This window comes from Solanum verrucosum, unplaced genomic scaffold (genome assembly GCF_900185275.1).
Source record: "Solanum verrucosum unplaced genomic scaffold, falcon-dt-bn FXZP01000181.1, whole genome shotgun sequence".
Classification (NCBI taxonomy): Eukaryota; Viridiplantae; Streptophyta; class Magnoliopsida; order Solanales; family Solanaceae; genus Solanum; species Solanum verrucosum.
Genome location: NW_026020407.1, coordinates 1080362 through 1101198, shown reverse-complemented (window position 1 = coordinate 1101198; position 20837 = coordinate 1080362). Strand labels below are relative to the sequence as shown.

Below are 20837 nucleotides of genomic sequence, written 5' to 3'. Positions count from 1 at the left end.
TCGCTGAAATAAACATGTTTGGCGCATGGGTGAACGAACCCAATGCTATGAAAATCTCACATACCTCTTTAGGAATCAACCCTTGTCGAAATCCACAAGTTAAACCTTCAAGAACAACGAACTTTGCTCTTTCTCCTCTTTTCTCCTCTTGGGTTATTTCTCCAAAAACGCTAGCGTAAATTTCCAATTGTCTAACCTGAACCAAGTCAGTTTAGACCCCAACTTAATTGCCAAAAATGAAATTAATTAATTGGATGGTAAAAATACCATAATGCCCTTGTAAAATCTGGATTGGACTTTCCTTATTTGAACAATCCAACTTCCAATGGGCATTACTCACTCATACGAACTCGGAATCGCGCAAACTTAGCGGCGTTGAAAAGATTATTCCAAGATCTTTCCTATGATATCTGGAAACACACCTAAGTCATCCTTAGCTAGGAGTTATGGTCGTTTGAAGTTGACCAAAAACTCAAACTTAACTTAACTAATTTTCCAGATTTTTATTATTTCCAAAAATAACTCTTTCTAATTCTATCTCTTTCTAGTTCTTTCAATTTTGCTAGATGTTACAACTTACTGAAGAATATAGGAACTCAATTACTGCAGTAACTTACAAGGACTCAATAGAAGTTTGAAAATTTATAATTAAACATAAACGATTTACTTCAAGTCTCAAAACATCACAAAGGAAGATAGGGAAAAGTCTCCTCAAAACTTTTGTTTATGATAACTTAACTCAACTCAAGAATACTCACCTCAACCCTGTATAGATGCAACAATAAAAGATGTAAGATGTATCAAGTTTTTAAAACAGTTAATAGCAACTCAATGCATAAAAAATACAATAATAAACTCTTTATTCTTATTTGGGAGATTCTTTAACTGACAATCATCACTACGAGCAACTGATGATACATCATCTCAACCACACTGCCAGAATTTTCATATACCTTGCCGAAGTATGGGACATTCTCAACTAAGTGGATCAACTAAGCTATGCTTCAAAGCAATAAGGAATAATCTAAAAATTTATGATCCTTTACCCATAGTAGCATACATGGTTTATGAGGATTTTGAGTTGTTTGAACTCATCCCCATATCAGTGCTCACTACTACTTCCAATAATATTTATAACTCATGCTCATATGTCTAACCTACATGTTTACCATTCTATATCATACACAATGTGGCCTAACAATGTGTAATGACACAAAGAACACTCTAGACGTGACATGACGTATAAGACCCCGAGAGACCTTACTTTTTGCCACTAACAAATTTTATTAGCTGAATTTTTGTTTGGTTGTTTGATCGGAAAAATAAAAGACATGAAGGAACCTTGTGGATTGAGGGAAGTTGTTTCGTCTTTCATTTGAAGCTAAAATAGCAAATTAACACATACTACATTACATGGGATTTTGGCATACTATACATAGTACTCTATTATCTTTTGACTTCTCATGAAAAATGTGTTTTTATGTGTAACACCTCGCCTTTTGAAAGAACTAAAAAGAGTTAGAATTGGAAATATTCATTTTTGGAGAGAATGAAAACCAAGAAATTTGTTAAGTTATGTTAAGTTTGAGTATTGGGTCAAATTCAAATTACCATAAATCCTAGCTCAAGCTGATTTAGGTTTCCTTATAGATACTGTAGGAAATATCTTTCCAACGCCGCCGAGTTTGCGCGATTCCGAGTTCGTATGAGTGAGATATGCCCATTTGAAGTTGGGTTGTTCAAATAAGGAAAGTCTAAACCGGATTTTGGAAAGGTAATTTAGTCTTTTCCTTACCCAATTATTTTAATTCATTTTTAGGAGTTTATTTGGGGTCTAATCAGAATTATATCAGTTTAGAGAATTAGAAATTCACGCTAAGGCTTGGAGAAAAGAGAAAGGAGAAGAAAGTTCAAGATTCGTCGAATTTTTGGAGAATTGCGTGTGGATTTCATCAAGGGGTGATCCCTACGAGGTATGTGAGTTCACATAGCGCTGGGTTTGTTCACCCACGCGCCAAACATGTTTAATTCAGTGTAATTTTCGTCCTAAAAGATTGAGGATTTGATGTTCTTGAGTTGTGCTCTTGAATTACTTTCATTCTTGAACTTATATGGGATTGATGAGTTTTCTTGAGACGTCTAATCGATTTTAAGCTTTGTTTCGAGTTAGATTCTTGTGTACATGTTTTGGGTATCTGAATCTAAGAAGATATTGAGAAAAGGAATTGAGTTTAATCGAATTAAGGTCAGAAAATGAGAAGAAATTTCGTCAGGAACTCACCTGGGGAGGGCTTGGCGTGGCGCGCCCCATCTGCGCCAGAGAGGCTGGGCCGATGCACCAGCAGTGCACCCAAAACGAGTCTCTGAACTTTGGAGGCAGGTGCGGTGCGCCAGCAATGCGCCAGGGCCGTCCCCCTAACCCGTTTTTCATCATTTAGCCGTTTAAGTCCTTCTAAAGTGTACTAACACTTCCTATTGCTTCTAACTACTCTAAATGACTTCTAAACACCTAGAAATCATCTGTAAACTTGAATCATAACCTTGAATCCATAATTCATATTCAAGGAAAGTTAAGAGTCAAGTCAAGAGGATAAGAGTTATGTCAAGAGAAGTTCTTAGAGTTTTCCAAAAGTTTTTTTACAAACGTTTTAACTTTGTTTTAAGACTTAAGCTTTGATTTGACTAAAGCATAAGAGTAAAAGTTCATTTCTTCAAATATTATACGGGAAATAAGTATTCCCAAGAGTTGAAATGTTTTCACATTTGAGTAAGAAAGGAAACACCGATTTCCAAGAGAGCTTTTAAGCTAAGTTTTGAGTAATTATCTAAAATCAAAGAAAGAGTTTTGTTTTAAAAATATATGAGCTAAGTACATTTTGGGATTAGTATTGAGCACCGATATGGGGACTTGAGATCATAATAACTCAAGTCTCCATATACCATGTAGCCATCATGGGTAGAAAGTATCATACTTTTTGGATGAGTCCTGAGTGCTTTTTAGCATAGACTAGTGGATCCACTTAGTTAAGGCGTTCTATATGACGACAAAGTAAACGACAATTATGGCAGTGTGGGTAAAACGTTGTATCACCACTTAGGCTCATAGTGGTGGTTGTCGGTTAGAGAAACTCCCACAGTATTATATTACTTTATTATATGAGTAAGTTGAGTTGTTATTGCATTTCTTTAACAAACTGAGTCACTTCCTACTGTTTTAAAAACTTTCCATCTATTGCGTGTGTATTGTTGCTTTATATTAAGTTAAGTTATTCATGAGTTGAGTAAAGCCAAGGTAAGTGTTCCTTTCAGATTCTTTTCAAGCTTAAGTTATGTTTTAGTATTCCCCTTGCATATTCATACATTCAATGTACTGACGCCATTTAAACTGCATCGTTGTTATGGTGCAGACACAGATAACCATGATCATCATCAAGTGCCTCGTTGATCCAGTTGAGCACTCAAAGTCAGTTGGTGAGCCTCTTTGTTATCCGGAGGACTCTTTTTTATCATTTGTTTTAGTTCTCTAGTTGTTAGGATGATCGGGGGTCTTTGTCCCGACATCCCTCTTTATTGTAGAGGCTTCATAGATAGTCAGACAGTTAGTTATGAGTCATTTAGCTTTGTATTTAAGATGTTTTGCTATGAGACTTTAGTAGCCATTTTGGGTAGTTTGAGTGTTTTCTTTAAAGACATTCTAAGTTATTTCATAAGCTCCTTATTTGAGGTATTTGTGATGTTTAAGTCTTCCGGTGAGTAAGTAAGTCAGACCAAAGGTTCGCTCGAGGCCAGCAATGGTTCTTGAGTGCCAGTCCTGCCCAGGGTGTAGGCTCGGGGAGTGACATTATGAATCAATAAAATGAATAATGTGATATTCTCCTTTAATTTTATATAAATATAAAGTATTTTTTAAAATAAAAAATGGCCCATGTCAATGGTTAATTAAAATTCAATAAATGTTAAAAAGAGAAAGTTTAAAATAAAAATGCAATAAAATAATAACATAAAATGAGAATGAGACAAAAATATCCAGTGTGAAAGATAAACAAAAAGAAGGAAGAGAGATTATTTTTTCCTTACATATAATGTTAAATAAATTAAAATTTAGGATTTATTTTAATCAATTAAATCTTAGCCAGTAAATTTAATTTATGTCATCTGTTAATAATCTAAACAAGAATTTGAGAAAAATAAAAATAATAGTACTTTGATTTACACTAGAATACAAGGTTACACCACATGTCGCCCTACTAATTTTTAAAAAATTTATTGTTAGACTAAAGATGATGTCGTAACTAAATTAATAAATTCCCTTTTTAGCAATTTACTTACCTTTGAGTATTTTTAATTGGTTATGAACTTATGATTAATTAAAATATTATTTTTTGATATGAAAACTTAGTGAACATTAAGAGAATTTCCCTAGTCAAAATTAATGTAATCTTAGGGTGTGTTTGGTATGAAGGAAAATGTTTTCCATGGAAAATGTTTTCCTAGAAAATGTTTTCCTGGAAAACAAGTTGATTTTTGACTTATTTTCTCATGTTTGGTTGGTGAGTAGAAAATATTTTCCGGAAAAGATTTTTAGTGTTTGACTTATGAATGAAAAATATTTTTGAAAAATATCTTTCATTTTAACTAGAGTAGAAAATAATTTTTGAAATTGAAAATATTTTTTAAAAACAAACTTAAATTTTTTTTGGGGGGTGGGGGCTGGTAGGGGGTGGGTGGGGGGGGGGTTCGTGGGTTGGGGTGAAAAAATAAAATTTTGAAGTTGAAAGTTTTTTTAAAATGAACTTAAATTTTTTTTGGGGGGTGGGGGCTGGTAGGGGGTGGGTGGGGTGGGTGGGGGGGGGTCGTGGGTTGGGGTGAAAAAATAAAATTTTGAAGTTAGAAGAGAGGTTTGGAAAATGTTTTCCTTAAGTTTTGAAAGGAAGTCATTTTCCTTAAATTTGAGGAAAATGAGTTGATTTGGAAAACATTTTCCAAAACATTTAACCCAACCAAACATGAGAAAATTGGAAAACATTTTCCGGAAAATGTTTTCCTTCATACCAAACACACCCTTAGTCAACAATTCAACAATTATTTTTCCAAATATAATTAATAATTAATTGACCAAATTAAATATATCTCTGAGAAATGGCTATATAAACAACTCTCTCCATTGTCTTTTAACTAACTGAGTCTTCTCTATATACAAAACATTCTTTTAGTTTTTTCAAATGGCAAAGAAAAAAAATGACGATGTGACAACGACGGCGGTGGATGTACCACCAAACGAAGTGCGGTATAAAGGTGTGAGAAAGAGGCCATGGGGGACATATGGAGCTGAGATTAAAAACCCCATCAAGAAGGTATGTGTCTGGCTTGGTACTTTCAAAACAGAGGAAGAAGCTGCAAGGGCCTTTGATACAGCGGCAAGGATGTATCACGGCCCTTAAGCCAAACTTAATTTCCCGCCGACAAATGAGGATAACCTCGAAAATGCTAATACTATAGTAACTTAATTATGTCTTCTTCGATGTATCATTTTTCAGTGATTTATTTTTCTACATCGAATAATGATTCGGTGAATTTTATGGTCCAACTTTTCGAGATTGTAATTTCTCTTTTAGTTTGATCTTAAAGTAGCAAACTCTTATTTATGCTTATTGAGTTTTAGATCTTCAAAATGAATTAATAGTAGATTGATATTGGAATAGTCATATATTTAACCACACAAAAAACTATTAAAGTCACCACGAAAATAACGAATTAAATATCTCATAAGATCACTCAATTTTAGAAATTAATCTAGCAAAGTTATTGAACTTTGTTTTGTTTCAATAAAATCACTTAACTTTGGCTATTGTATCAATAAAATCACTAAACTAAATTTTACATTAAAAAATCTAATTTGACAAATAAAATATTTGTTTTATGCCATATGATTATAAATTTCACAAATATATAAAAATAATATAAAAACTTATTAAGGAGTTTTAACGGACAAAAAATATTATAGATTTTAATTCATATGGTAAGAAATTATCAGATGTAAATTGTTTTATATTTAAAACGAAGCGTTTTTCGACCATGTTCACGTTAATGGTGAAAGTAACACACTGAAACACTTAAAATTTGCAACAATTTCAACTGATACTCTCAATAATTCCCCTGATTAATCACCAATCTACAACAATTGGTCAGTTTTTTTTTCTTACAGAAAATCACCAATTATGATATATATATATATATATATATATATTTATTTATTTATTTTACTAATATAGTTTTATCATAAACGAAAATTTAATTTTCTTAAAATTTTATTTATTTATGGGGTCTATAGTTATATATGGCATAAAAGATATTTTAATTATTAGGTTAGATTTTCTTTTAACGTAAATTTAGATGAGTGATTTTATTGATCAAAAAGCCTAAGTTGAATGATTTTATTGATATAAAACATAGTTTAATGACTTTGTTAAATAAATTTTTATGTCGAGTGACCTTTTGAGATATTAACTTCGAGATTATATAACTATAGTACTCACCTCTTTTAACCACAATAAAAAACTGAAAAAACTATAGTACTCACAATGAAGTATGCAATGAAAAAAATGTTTGCAATGAGATCTTCTTCATGAACTTATATTTCTCCTTCTTCATGTCTGACCTTAAAAAATTCAACAATCTTAGTTTGCAACTTTTCAATTAATTATAAGAATCATTTTGCAACTGAAATACATAAATAATAAAGAAGCTGACACCATCTAGTAGAACAAAAGAAATGGAAATAACTCCTCAAGAAGGAATTAGGAAATGCAAAATACATAGTCTACTTGTGTATAGTCATGATATTCTATTATTAAAAAATATTCCTAGTAATTTGACAAAACCTGTATTTTTCTTTTTTACAAAACGTTATTAAATTTTAACCTATCAAATACAATATGCAAATGAAACTCAATATATATTTGTAAATGGATTAGTGTTTCACCAAAAAAATTCTTTAAAACTTTTTGGATCTCCTTATTTTATTGACTTGAGTAAACATTTTAAAAACAAGAAGGAAAAAATTATATATATTTTTCCTTTATTTGATGAGGGTGGGTGGGATGGGGTCTGTTGGAAAAATAGAAAAAGATACTTAATAAAACATGCAATTTTATAATGTCAATCATGTATTAAGAAATAAAATAAAATGTAAATATATCATTCACACTTATCAGAATAAAATATAAAAATATTGCTTAACTAATAGTATATTTAGTTCAAGGGATGAACTTTTTTGTTTGTTTTGGAAAAAAAGTAAATTTTAAAAATTACAGGTAGCCTAACGAATAATAAACTCGGAATGAGATTAATTATTTCTACTATTTTTTTCGGAAGAGTCAATTTATTTTTTATTTTCGAGCAACTTGTATCTTCAATGTATTTTACTAAAATAACTTAAATGCCATGTAAATTAATCACTAGACCAAATGTATCCCCTAAGAAACAACTATATAAATTAGGCTTCATCATCCTTTTTCACTCACTAAGTCTTCTCTGTATATAAAATATTCCTTCCATATTTTCATATTAAATTTCGTCTATATTTTCAGATGACAGAGAGAGAAAATTGCATTGTAGTTGTAGTAACAACGATTGTCACCCCAAATGAGGTTCCATATACGGGTGTGAGGAAGAGGTCACAGGGAAAGTACAAAGCTGAGTTTGCAAACCAAAAAGTATGTGTCTGGCTTGGGAACTTTGATACACAAGAAGAAGCCGCAAGGGCTTATGATAAGGCTACGAGAATGTATCACGGTGATAAATCCAAACTTAATTTCCCGATGTAAAATGAGGATAACCTAGAAAATGGCATTGTAGCTATAGTGACAATAGTTGTAACCCCAACTGAGATTCGATATAGGAGTGTTAGGAAAATTACATGGGGTAAGTACAAAACTGATATTACAAATCAGAAAGTACGTGTCTAGCTTGGGACCTTTGATAGAAAAGAAGAAGCTGCAAAAACTTATCTTAAGGCGATGAGGATGTATCGCGGCCTTAAAGCCAAAATCAATTTCCCAAAATTAAATGAGGATAATCTAGAAAATGAGGAGCTCAATCTTGAGCTCACCCTTGCTCTATCAGGGAGAAAATGAAACTATATGACACATCAAGTATTGATTGCAGTTATTAGAAGCAACAATTTAATTTTTAGAAGAACAAAAATAACAGGAAAATTAATTATTTCTTGTTCATAATTGTATATATAATTTTTTTTTACATTATAGTATTCAGTTGAATTAATTTTTATTTGGTTGCATTGTTTATTTTCCATGTTAATCCCCTTTCTGTGCTCATCTTCTATTATATATTTCTTTGAATTAGTATAATATTGATTCTTTAGAAATAACTTCAAGATGCTAATGTCAATAGCTAGTGTGCATCTTGACCCATTTTTTATATTCCTTTGTATTTGTTGTTGTGCATTTTCATGGAATGTGATTGTTTTTAATTTGGGAGTAAATTTTGTGTTGTATTCAAATTCATATTGTCACTCCACGAGTCTACACCTAGGCGTAACCGACACTGGAAAATCAATGTTGATCTCCAAGCTAACCCTTGGTCTGGCTAATTACTCAGTGGAAGACTTACTGAAGAATATAGGAACTCAATTACTGCATTAACTCATAAGGTCTCAATAGAAGTCTGAAAGTATATAATTAAACATAAAAGATTTACTTCAAGTCTCAAAACATCACAAAGGAAGATAGGGAAAAGACTCCTCAAAACTTTTGTGTATGAAGCCTTTAAAATACTATGATGGAAGTCAAGACAAGACCCACGACAACCTAAATAAACTGAAATCTAACTGTGAAGCCCTCCGAAAAGCAAGGAGGCTCACCAAAGCTAGCTGGAATGCCACTAGATCAACAGAGTGTCGGTTGATAATCCTGAATACCTGTATCTGCATCATCAAATGATGCAACCCAAATGGTGTTAGTACATTAAATGTACAAACATGTAAGGGGAACACTGAAACATAACATATAACTTGAACTAATAGAAAGGAAGACATAGTCACCTCGTCTCAACTCAACTCAACTAAACTCAGTTAAAAAATACTCAACTCCACCCTGTATAGATGCAAGAATAAAAGATGCAAGATGTATAAAGCTTTTAAAATTGTTGATAGCAACTCAATGTATATAAAAATACAATAATAGACTCTTTACTCTTATTTGAGAGATTCTCTAACCGACAACCATCACTACGAACAACGTGATGATGCATCATCTCACCCACAATGCCAGAACTGTCATATACCCTGCCGGAGTATAGGACATCCTTAACGAAGTGGGTCCTGTTGCTCCCCAGTATACACGCAAGTGTACGTGGTCGCGTAAGTAATATAGATTCTTGAAGAAACGAGTTATCGTTCCCAAGGGACTTATAATTAATTTATATTTACCACTTAATTCTACAAATAAAAGTAAAAGTAATCTTTTCAAAGAGTTGATGATTAATTGTTAACTACTACTGATTAGAGACTAAATGAAAGTAACTAATTGTGAACAATTGTGATATAATGTTTCAAGCAGGTTTAAAGCAATTCCAGGGCAGTAGCATCCACTGAATATCATGTATCATATTATTGGCATAGAACTAATTTCAGTTGTCAAGTTACTGGTTTACATGGTTAATTGTATGAGTCGGGCTACACACCTCTAGTCACCTACTCCAATTAGCTATCTAACTACATCGTTGAGCGGGGATAAATAAACTAACTGGCGAGCATTTATATTTCATCCTGTTTCGTAACCAAGCGAGTTGTTCATCCGGGCGTCACTCCTGAACACAAATCACCTTGACTTAACGGGTCGATCAAGCTCTCTATATTCTTTGGTCTATCCAACCTCTCCTCTCTCGATTTTAAGGTTAGACACTAAATTTATCTCTAGATGGCCAGTCAAGAAATACTAAAACAAGAATATAGAAGTAACTCATAATGACAACCAAGAATTAATTCATAACACCTCACATAATCAACAATTCATTCGTAGCTACAGCCCCAGAACTAGGGCGTTTTAGCTACTCATGCTATTAGAAAACAAGAAAGTACAATTGTTCATTCAAATTCTGGAAATAGAAGAGTTAAAGGATTAAGACCTGTTACAAACTTGAATTCTTTCCCTTGCACACTAAATCAAAAGTCGACCTTTACTAATGAACCTTATAGATCTATTTATAATAATTAGAAAAACTATGACCCAATCCCAAGCCAACAAGGAGTCCTATTTAGTTGAATGTTTGCTGGAAAAGTCGGCATCATGGTGGGGTGTCGCGCCTCTCTTCGCGCCTGAAACTTGCCTCTGAACTTTTTACCCGGGTGCGTCGCGCCTCTCAGAGCCTCTGAGTGGCGTCTCTGAAATTTGGCCCTTGGCGCCTCGCGCCTAGCAGTGCGCCTGGCCCTGGGGTCTTCATCCTTGGCCATTTTATGCTCTTTTACATCTCTTTTCTTCAAGTTGACTCCAATTCCCTTGAGAGTTCCTGAAACAACTAATCATGTGTGTAAGTGTACAATCATCACAAGTTACACCAAAATTTAAGCTAAGGACTAGAGATCGTCTTTCAATCTTATTGACTTATGGGCAATTATTGGCAACTTGGGCATGTAAATATGCCTAAGATCACCACCCCACACTTAGAACTTTGTTTGTCCTCAAACAATCTCCAGACTATCAACCCTTGGACTTATCAACCCACCTCAAAATCAACCAAACATTTTTTTTGATCATGATCTTGTAGTTCACAATGGGTGCAATAATTTCACAACATTTACACCAAGTACAACACATGCTCAAAGAGTGACCTTTTTATCATTTTATTTTTTTCGGGCTAATGCAAACTCATACAAACATATCAATTCGATAATCTTATATATGCCATGAATGCCCTCACTTGTTCTTGTTTAGTAAAGCCTTTCACTCAAACAACTTGCAATATCAACAAGGCCTATTTTTCGACAGTCAACTCACCCTCACAAAAGACGTTCTTACTTTTCTCAACATGCCATAGGCTTGCCAAAAGTGTATTATGACTTCCACACATATTTCTCAAGGAATCAAGAGGACTTTCATTAGGTTGTAATGTAGGCTTAAGGTAAGGGAGGGAATATTTAGGAATCATTTTAGTGACTACACCTCCCTAATGCACATGTCATTATTTAGCCAACAATTTTCTTTATAGATCTTTCATCCTTGTACACACTTCATGACTATTAACCCTTTTTGTTGCTCCACATTTGCCCTTTATTTCTTTTCCATCATTTAAAAAAAAAAAATGTCTTTGCACTAGCCACCCAATCTTTAGATTTTTGACATCTGAGTAAGGTACACATTATCCTTGATAGGATCAGGGCCAATGTTTTGAGCATAATTCTAAATTAGCCACCCTCACGTTTAGTTGAGGTGCACATTGTCGCTAAGGACCAGAGCCAAAATAGAATTTTCTTTTTCACACAATGTAGCACTTCACTCTTTGCTATTTCAACCAACATTTTCCAACCCTTATTCTTAACATAGTGCATTAAAGACTTTTCACGGGATCAAAAGACTTGGTATCAAGCAACGAGTTTTTGGCTTATCATGTGGTTTATCAATAAACATAAAGGCTCAATGGGGCTTCACTAAGGATGATTTCAATGGTAGGCATACACGTAGAGTTAAGAATTATTTGTTTCAAAGAAGCGCCTCAATCACATTCCTTAAGTCATATACGCTACTAGTTCGACACACACAAGGCAAGTGTTCTAGATATCAAGTTAAGAAATAACCAATCAATTCGCACCACACATGGCATTATGACACATATAAGAGTATATCAACCAACATGCTCTTACAACTTGCATTACGGTATCATTACACAATTAAGCCCATTTATTTTTACTTGGAGTGAACACTAAGAACATATGCTTGGGACTACTCATGACATTTGGCTAACCTCTTCGGACATAGTTTCAAAAGGCCAAGGTTGGTTTCTCAATCCTACTCTTCTATGTGACTAATTTTTCCTTAAGACGGTCGTCATCCATCCATCATTGGAAACTGTCACTCCTATGACGACTCTTAAAACTCAATAAAGCCATAAATTAGTTCTAGTAGGTTCAAAGGGACAATCCTCAGTAAAAGTACCGAAAACAAACGCTGATGAACCTAATTTTTTTTTTAAACTTTAACTAAAAGCTACCACTAGACTCGATAAAGCAGTAAATAGCTATATACAACAGAGACATATTACCCCACCCCACACTTGAAAAGTAAGCATTGTCCTCAATGCATAATTAAGGCAAAGTATAGAGTTAGGAATACTCCCTCAGGCCGCTAGGCCTCGGCGTCACGGTCATCGAACACCATGAAGGCATTCACTTCATCAGCGGCATCAACAGCCTCCTCCTCATCATCCATAGCCTCGTCAGTAGTAGGCTCATCATCATCCAACGGCTCTACAAAGGCAGGACCAGTCTTGCACAAAAAAATGGCACTCTCAGACAACAGATATCGTTCCGCCATAGTTTCCATCTCAGCATCAGTAACTGGACGCCTTCCTATGCGCAACTACAGCTCTGCCATACCAAACATTCTTGCCATGATGCTATCATCACGGGCTTGCCTCTCTTGGGCAGACAAGACAGGTCCATGTGACAGATCTAGTGCCTTAGTTTGGGTCACATCGACTAACTTACTTGTCAGGTTCGGGTGATACGCAACAGTCATGTCCACTGCCTCCTCTTCAATACCTTCAACCCTCCGAAAATGGGTGATGAACCCCCCATAACAGAATCTCCACCGCATATTATTTCAAAATTTCATCATATTTTGCCTCATAATTGACCAAACATTAATGGGCATACCCTTCATCAGCATGTAAACTAACACCACCCTATCCCGAGTTACCTCAGTTAAATGTTTAGCAGGCAACAACACACTACACACTAATTTCAGCCACACCCGAGCAACCTGATTAAAGTTAGCAAAATTGAGGGTATTATGCCTCCCAGTATCCTTACTCCTTTCTTACCTAGCAGTCGAATCAACCCCACACAAGGTATGCCGGATATCCCTATAAGGAGGTTTATCCTTCAAGCTATTAAACTCATCAGGGTCACAATTCGGGGTTCCTAACAACTCATTTAGAAATCGGGCAGAAAACCTGACATCTTTCCCCCTAATCGGCACAGTTTTATATTTTGTTTCAGTTAACCAATTGGCATAAAATTCTCTCACTAACATCAAATTGCAATCTCCCGGATTATCAAAGATGAACCGCAAACCCAAATCATTAACAGTCTAATATATAGCAGGAAATTGTGACTGTAACCGTACCTCATTCACAAATTCATCGCCCATATACTTCACCTCTTGTTGACATGCAAACCAGTCCCATCCATACCTTTCTATAGCCTTTTTTGCCGAATTTTTGAACCGGTTTCCGACCGCTAGATGATTGGGATGCTTCACCCTTTCTACTTCACTTAGACCCAGCCACATTCTTCACCTTAGGTGCCATTGAAACCTGTTAAGAAGAGAAAACTATAGGGAAGATTAGAATAAATGGGGGGGGGGGTTCGGATTGGTTATTGAGGAGAGGAGAAAAAAATATGGTTTGAGGAGGATGGTTTAGAAGTGAAAGAGAAGAGGGGAAGTGGAGGATTTATAGTTGGTGGTGGGGAAAAAGAAGAGTTTGGATAGGAGTAAAAATGGAGGAAGTAGAAGATGAAAGGTGAGAAGAATAAGAAGAGTTGGAGAGAAGTTAGGGGGTTTTGGGCGGTTTGTATTAGAATGGGGGAGAGAATTGGGAGTTTGTAGGGATTTAAGGGGAGTGAGTCGGGCTTTCTCCGGGTAAAAACCCAAATTTTAAAAAATCTGGGCAGGGACGCGATAGGGGTGTGATGTGCCAGTATAGCGCCTAAAAAGGCGCTCTGAACTTATATGCCAAGCGCGGCGCGCCTGCAGTGCGTCTGGCTACAGTTAATTTTTTTTATTTATTTATTTTTACAATTAATGAAAGAAAAATCTTATCTAACTATAACTAACCTACATTCTAAGAATTGAAACTATGCTAAAATAAACAATTTCAAGAATTCGAAGACATACTATCTATTTGTTACATTTTGTTCATGGGTTGCCTCCTATGTAGCGCTTGATTTAACGTCGCGGCACGATGCAACTTGGATCATTCATCATTGAGCTCAAGAGCTTCTCGATCACGATCCGAATCCTCACCGAAATAGTGCTTCACTCTTTGCCCATTGACCAAGAAAGTAGGGTCAGTCTCACCTTGAAGTTCAACTGCCACATGTTGAGTCATTCTAACCACTTTGAATGGACCACTCCACTTCGACCTTAGTTTTCCGGGGAATAACCTTAGTCTAGAGTTTAAGAGTAGTACATTATCTCCTGGATTGAAGGTACGAGCTACAATGTGCTTGTCATGCCACCTCTTTGTCTTTTCTTTGTATAGCTTGGCATTCTCATAAGCATGGAGCCTAAACTCCTCAAGTTCATGCATCTGATTCACTCTCTTTTTACCGGCTAGCTCGGGGTCTAAGTTCAGCTTCTTAATTGCCTAATATGCTTGATGCTCTAATTCCACCGGAAGGTGACATGCCTTCCCAAATACTATGTGATAGGGAGAAGTCCCTATTGGTATCTTGTACGCAGTCCTATATGCCCACAACACATAATCTAGTTTATCAGACCAATCTTTCCTTTTCGCATTCACCGTTTTTTGCAAAATTGCTTCACCTCTCTATTTGACACCTCCACTTGACCACTTGTTTGAGGATGGTAAGCTGTAGCAACCTTATGACGAATACCATACTTAGCAAGAAGATTCTTAACTAGATGGTTAATGAAATGCTTACCTCCATCACTTATAATTGCCCTCGGAGTGCCAAAGCGAGTGAAGATGTGCTTCTTGATGAACTTTATCACCACCCTTGAATCATTGGAAGGAAGAGCTACAGCCTCCACCCATTTACTCACATGATCCACAGCCACAAGAATGTATTGGTTGCCACTAGATGGTGGGAAGGGACCCATGAAGTCAATACCCCACACATAAAATATTTCCACCTCCAAAATGTTACTGAGTGGCATCTCATGTCTTCTTGAAATAGTACCCAACCTTTGGCATTTATCACAACCCTTCACAAAAGAAATAGAATCTTTAAATAAAGAGGGCCAAAAGAAACCAGATTGTAGTACCTTATGAGAAGTACGCTCTCCTCCATGGTGACCTCCATATGGACTAGTATGACAACTCTCAAGCACTTTGTGAACCTCAGATTCTGGAATGCACCGTCTCACTACCCGATCTATGCCTTGCTTAAACAAGAATGGTTCATCCCAAATGTAGAACTTGGCATCATATTAAGCTTTTTCTTTTGTTGGGTGGTTGCACCCGGAGGATAATCGCCACTTACTATCAAATTCACAATGTCTACATACCATGGTACTTGAGAGATATCTAGTGCCATCAATTGTTCATCCGGAAACTCTTCCCGAATTTGCTCACCTTCGTTCACATGTGAAAAATCCTCCAACCTAGATAAGTGATCTGCTATTTGATTCTCAATACCTTTCCTATCTTTGATCTCCAGGTCAAATTCTTGGAGAAGCAATATCTATCGAATTAGCCTTGGTGTAACATCCTTCTTGTTGAATAGGTATCTAATAGCTGCATGGTCAGTAAAAACAATCACTTTAGTACCTACCAAATACGATCTGAACTTGTCGAAGGTGAACACTAGAGCCAACATTTCCTTCTCAGTCACTGTGTAATTAGTTTGTGTAGCGTCAAGGGTCTTGCTTGCATAATAGATCGAGTGGAACAATTTATTCTTTCTTTGTCCCAACACTGCACCTACTGCTACGTCGCTTGCATCACACATGAGTTCAAATGGTAATTCCCAATTAGGAGCAATTAAGATGGGAGCTTCAATTAAGTTCCTCTTCAACATTTCAAAAGCTTTTAAGCAAATCTCATCGAAGTCAAACTTCACCTCCTTCTCCAAGAGACTGCACATAGGTCTTGCAATCTTGGAAAAATCCTTGATGAAACGCCTGTAAAAACCTGCATGACCAAGAAAACTACGCACACCTTTTACAGAAATAGGAGGGGGCAATTTATCAATAACTTCTACCTTAACCTTATCAACCTCCAAACCAGATTTAGACACCTTGTGTCCCAACAATATCCCCTCTTTTACCAAGAAATGATACTTTTCCCAGTTCAGCACTAAGTTAGTGTCCTCACATCTAACAAGTACTTTATCAAGATTTTGGAGACATACCTCAAAAGACTTCCCAAAGACAGAGAAATCATCCATGAACACCTCTACAAAGTCTTCCACTATATCATGAAAAATGTCCATCATACACCTTTGAAAAGTTGCTGGTGCATTGCAAAGTCCGAATGGCATACGTTTGAAAGCATAGGTACCATAAGGACAAGTGAACGTGGTTTTTTCCTAATCCTCGAGTGCAATCAAGATCTGGTTGTAACCGGAATACCCATCTAAGAAACAATAGTACTCCTGTCCTGCTAGTCGGTCAATCATTTGATCAATGAAGGGAACGGGGTAGTGATCTTTCCGGGTAGCATCATTTAATTTTCGATAATCCATGCAAATTCTCCACCTGGTTACTGTTCTAGTAGGAATCAACTCATTCTTTTCGTTCCTTACCACTGTCATACCTCCCTTCTTAGGAACACATTGTACCAGACTTACCCACTCACTATCAGAGATTGGGTACATAATTCCAGCATCTAGCCACTTTATTACCTCTTTTCTCACCACTTCTTTCATCAAAGAATTTAGTCGACGTTGATGTTGTGCACTTGGCTTATGATCCTCTTCCATGTAGATTCTGTGCATACATAACGCTGGACTAATCCCATGGATGTCAGCCATCTGCCATCCAATAGCTCTTTTTCTCCGCTTTAGAATCCGCAATGCCGCTCCAACCTGAAATTCAGACAACTCTACAGAAAGTATAACATGCAAAGTTTCATTAGTACCCAAGAATGCATACCTGAGGTGAGCCGACAGTGTTTTCAGTTCCAGCTTTAGGGCCTCCTCAATGGAGGGTTTTGGTGGTGGCCCTAACTCACGCTCTAATGGTTCTACTCTTCGCTTGTGAGGCTCCACTAGTGCCAGATTCAGACATGTTTCTATCTCTTGAGCCTCAATGCCTTCATCTCTCTTATGACTTACTAACACTCTTCCTAATGGGTCGTCAGGCACAACTGAATATGCCTCTACTAGGCGATCAACCACAGTAATAGAATGACCAGCTGCTACATCAATCAATGCCTTACCTGTGGCCAAAAAAAGGACGTCCCAAAATGAATGGAACTTCAGGATCGGGTTCAAAGTCTAATACCACAAAATCTACCAGAAAAATCAATGAACCTACTTGCACTAACACATTTTCTACCACCCCCTCTGGCCTAACAATGGATCTATCGGCAAGTTGAAGAATAACAGTGGTTCTTTTTGGACTACCCAACCCCAGTTTTAGATACAAAGATAAGGGCATTAAATTTATACTAGCCCCCAAATCACACAACCCCCGGGCGTGAACACTTTGCCCAATTGTAATCTGCACAGTAAAGCTACCCGGATCTTTTAACTTTTTGGGCAGTCTCTTTTGAATCCTTGAGCTACACTCCTCAGTAAGTGCCACAGTTTCATATTCCGTGAGCCTCCTCTTGCTAGCCATAATGTCCTTCACGTATTTAGCATACTTCGGTATACCCTGCAAAATATCAACCAAAGGTAGATTAATGTGAACCTGTTTAAGGAGAGAGAGAAACTTACCGAAGCATTCATCTTCATTCTGCTTTTTGAGCCTTTGCTGAAATGGAGGCGGTAATTTCTTTTGAGGAACGGATACCTCAACATTGGAGCTTTTTACTACCTGTTCCACCTTCTTTGGTTTGTTACTTTCCTCGGTGTCTCTCTTATTTGGAGCTAGTTCTTCTAAGTGCAGCCCACCTCTAGTACTTACCGCATGCAATTGCTTTGGATTTGGCTCAGTATCACCGGGTAGCACACCTTGGGGACGCAAGTTCAGAGAATTGGCCACTTGCACAACTTGTTTGTCTAAACTCAATTGGGACATCTGGATGTTTCTAATGTTCTCATCCTGCTTATCTATTCTAGCATTTAATTTGGTCCCTATTTCAGTCATGAGCTTTTGGATTAGCTCTTCATTGGTCATCCCCCCTTTTTGTGCACTAGTATTTGAGCTTTGGTTAGGATTGTAGTACTGTTGCCCAGCCCTTTGAGAATGGTATTGGTTAACCCCTTGCGTCTAATTTCGGTTTTGATTACCACCCCACGAGAAGTTAGGACGGTTCTTCCAACTGGGATTGTAAGTATTACCATAGTTTTGTTGCACTCCGCCCCTCTGCGCATTACCCACATAGTTTACGAAATCCGGGTTTGCCTCACATTGCTCGGTTTCATGAGTTCCACTACCACATACTTCACACCAATTTGCTGCCTGTTGTACTACGTTTACCGGAACCTGATTTAGAGCTATTTGTTTAAATTGCAATGTAATGTTATGTTGCATTGCATTTAATTTGGCATTTATGGAAGTAGCTTGGTCTACATCTAAGATCCCTGCAACCTTTTGGGTTGAATTTCTAGACATTTCACCCTCATACCCTTGGTTCCCTTCAGAGAGTTTATCGAGTAAGGCGAAAAACTCTTCACTTGTTATGGCTAGGGCCTGTCCACCTGCTGCGCTATTAAGAAGAGAACGAGCATTATAGTCTAAACCTTCAAAGAAAGTGTGACAAAGTACCTCATTGGTTTGCATGTGGTGCGGGCAAGCATTCAACATTTGTTTGAAGCGTGCCCATGCTTGGTACATGTCCTCTCCTTGCTTTTGAGCAAAGTTTATTATCTCACCCCTCAGCTTGGCGGTTTTCTTGGATGGAAAAAATCGACTCAAGAACTTCTTTGCTAAATCATCCCAAGTAGTGATGGAGTTTGGTGGCTCAGAGTCTAACCAACGCCTTGCAACTCTTAGCAATGAGTATGGGAACAAAGTCAACTTACATAGTCTGATGAGACTCCAATTGGGATGTATGTATTGGTAATGTCTATGAAATTTCTAAGATGGACTTGAGGATCCTCATGGGGGAGAACAGTGAATTGCCTATTAGTATGAAGGATATGCACCATCTTCTGCTTTAGTTCAAATCTACCCCCCGGTGGAGGTTTCTTAATACTGGATTCCAGGTTGGCTGTAAGTGGGACTGCCACATCACGGACTGGTCTTGCGGGAACAACAGGCGGTCCTCCTTGGTTATTCGGGTTCCTTGGGTTATTCACGTTTTCCGGGTTATTCACATTGGCTTGATTATCATCATAAATGTTTCCCGGAATACCTAACCCCAATTCTCCTTGTCGCTCCTGATTCATTTTTCTGCGCTGGCATAAAACACTTTTCGATTCGTTGTAAGGTTCGACAAGATCTCCTTTCCGAGCCAGACCTGAAAGTCAAGTACATGCAATACACAAGCTAAGATCAAGTATTTAATATCTGAATATATTGTTGTAGACTTAAGAAGTTTGAATATAAATCAATTTTTAAGTCCCCGGCAGCAGCGCCAAAAACTTGTTGCTCCCCAGTATACACGCAAGTGTACGTGGTTGCGTAATTAATATAGATTCTTGAAGAAACGAGTTATCGTTCCCAAGGGACTTATAATTAATTTATACTTACCACTTAATTCTACAAATAAAAGTAAAAGTAATCTTTTCAAAGAGTTGATGATTAATTGTTAACTACGACTGATTATAGACTAAATGAAAGTAACTAATTGTGAACAATTTTGATATAATGTTTCAAGCAGGTTTAAAGCAATTCCAGGGCTGTAGCATCCACTGAATATCATGTATCATATTATTGGCATAGAACTAATTTCAGTTGTCAAGTTACTGGTTTACATGGTTAATTGTATGAGTCGGACTACACACCTCCAGTCGCCTACTCCAATTAGCTATCTAACTACATCGTTGAGAGGGGATAAATAAACTAATTAACGAGCATTTATATTTCATCCTATTTCGTAACCAAGCGAGTTGTTCGTCCGGGAGTCACTCCTGAACACAAATCACCTTGACTTAACGGGTCGATCAAGCTCTCTATATTCTTTGGTCTATCTAACCTCTTCTCTCTCGATTTTAAGGTTAGACACTAAATTTATCTCTAGATGGCCAGTTAAGAAATACTAAAACAAGAATATAGAAGTAACTCATAATGACAACCAATAATTAATTCATAACACCTCAAATAATCAACAATTCATTCGTAGCTATAGCCCCAGAACTAGGGCGTTTTAGCTACTCATGCTATTAGAAAACAAGAAAGTACAATTGTTCATTCAAATTCTGGAAAATAGAAGAGTTAAAGGATTAAGACCTGTTACAAACTTGAATTCTTGCCCTTGCACACTAAATCAAAAGTCGACCTTTACTAATGAACCCTATGGATCTATTTATAATAATTAGAAAAAGTAAGACCCAATCCCAAGCCAACAAAGAGTCCTATTTAGTTGAATGTTTGCTGGAAAAGTCGGCATCATGGTAGGGCGTCGCGCCTCTCATCGCGCCTGAAACTCGCCTCTGAACTTTTTACCCGGGCGCATCGCGCCTCTCAGAGCGCTTGAGTGGCGTCTCTGAAATTTGTCCCTTGGCGCCTTGCGCGTAGCAGTACGCCTGGCCGTGGGGTCTTCATCCTTGGCCGCTTTTCATGCTCTTTTACATCTCTTTTCTT

At 36.7% G+C, this 20837-nt stretch overlaps 1 protein-coding gene and 1 pseudogene across 1 annotated transcript in view; both read right to left on the bottom strand.

The window, feature by feature from the left end:
* The window catches only part of LOC125840524 (uncharacterized), a 246636-nt gene that overhangs the window by 213113 nt on the left and 12686 nt on the right, over positions 1 to 20837 (bottom strand). The window lies entirely within an intron of this gene.
* LOC125840556 (uncharacterized) lies at positions 14212 to 18266 on the bottom strand (annotated as a pseudogene).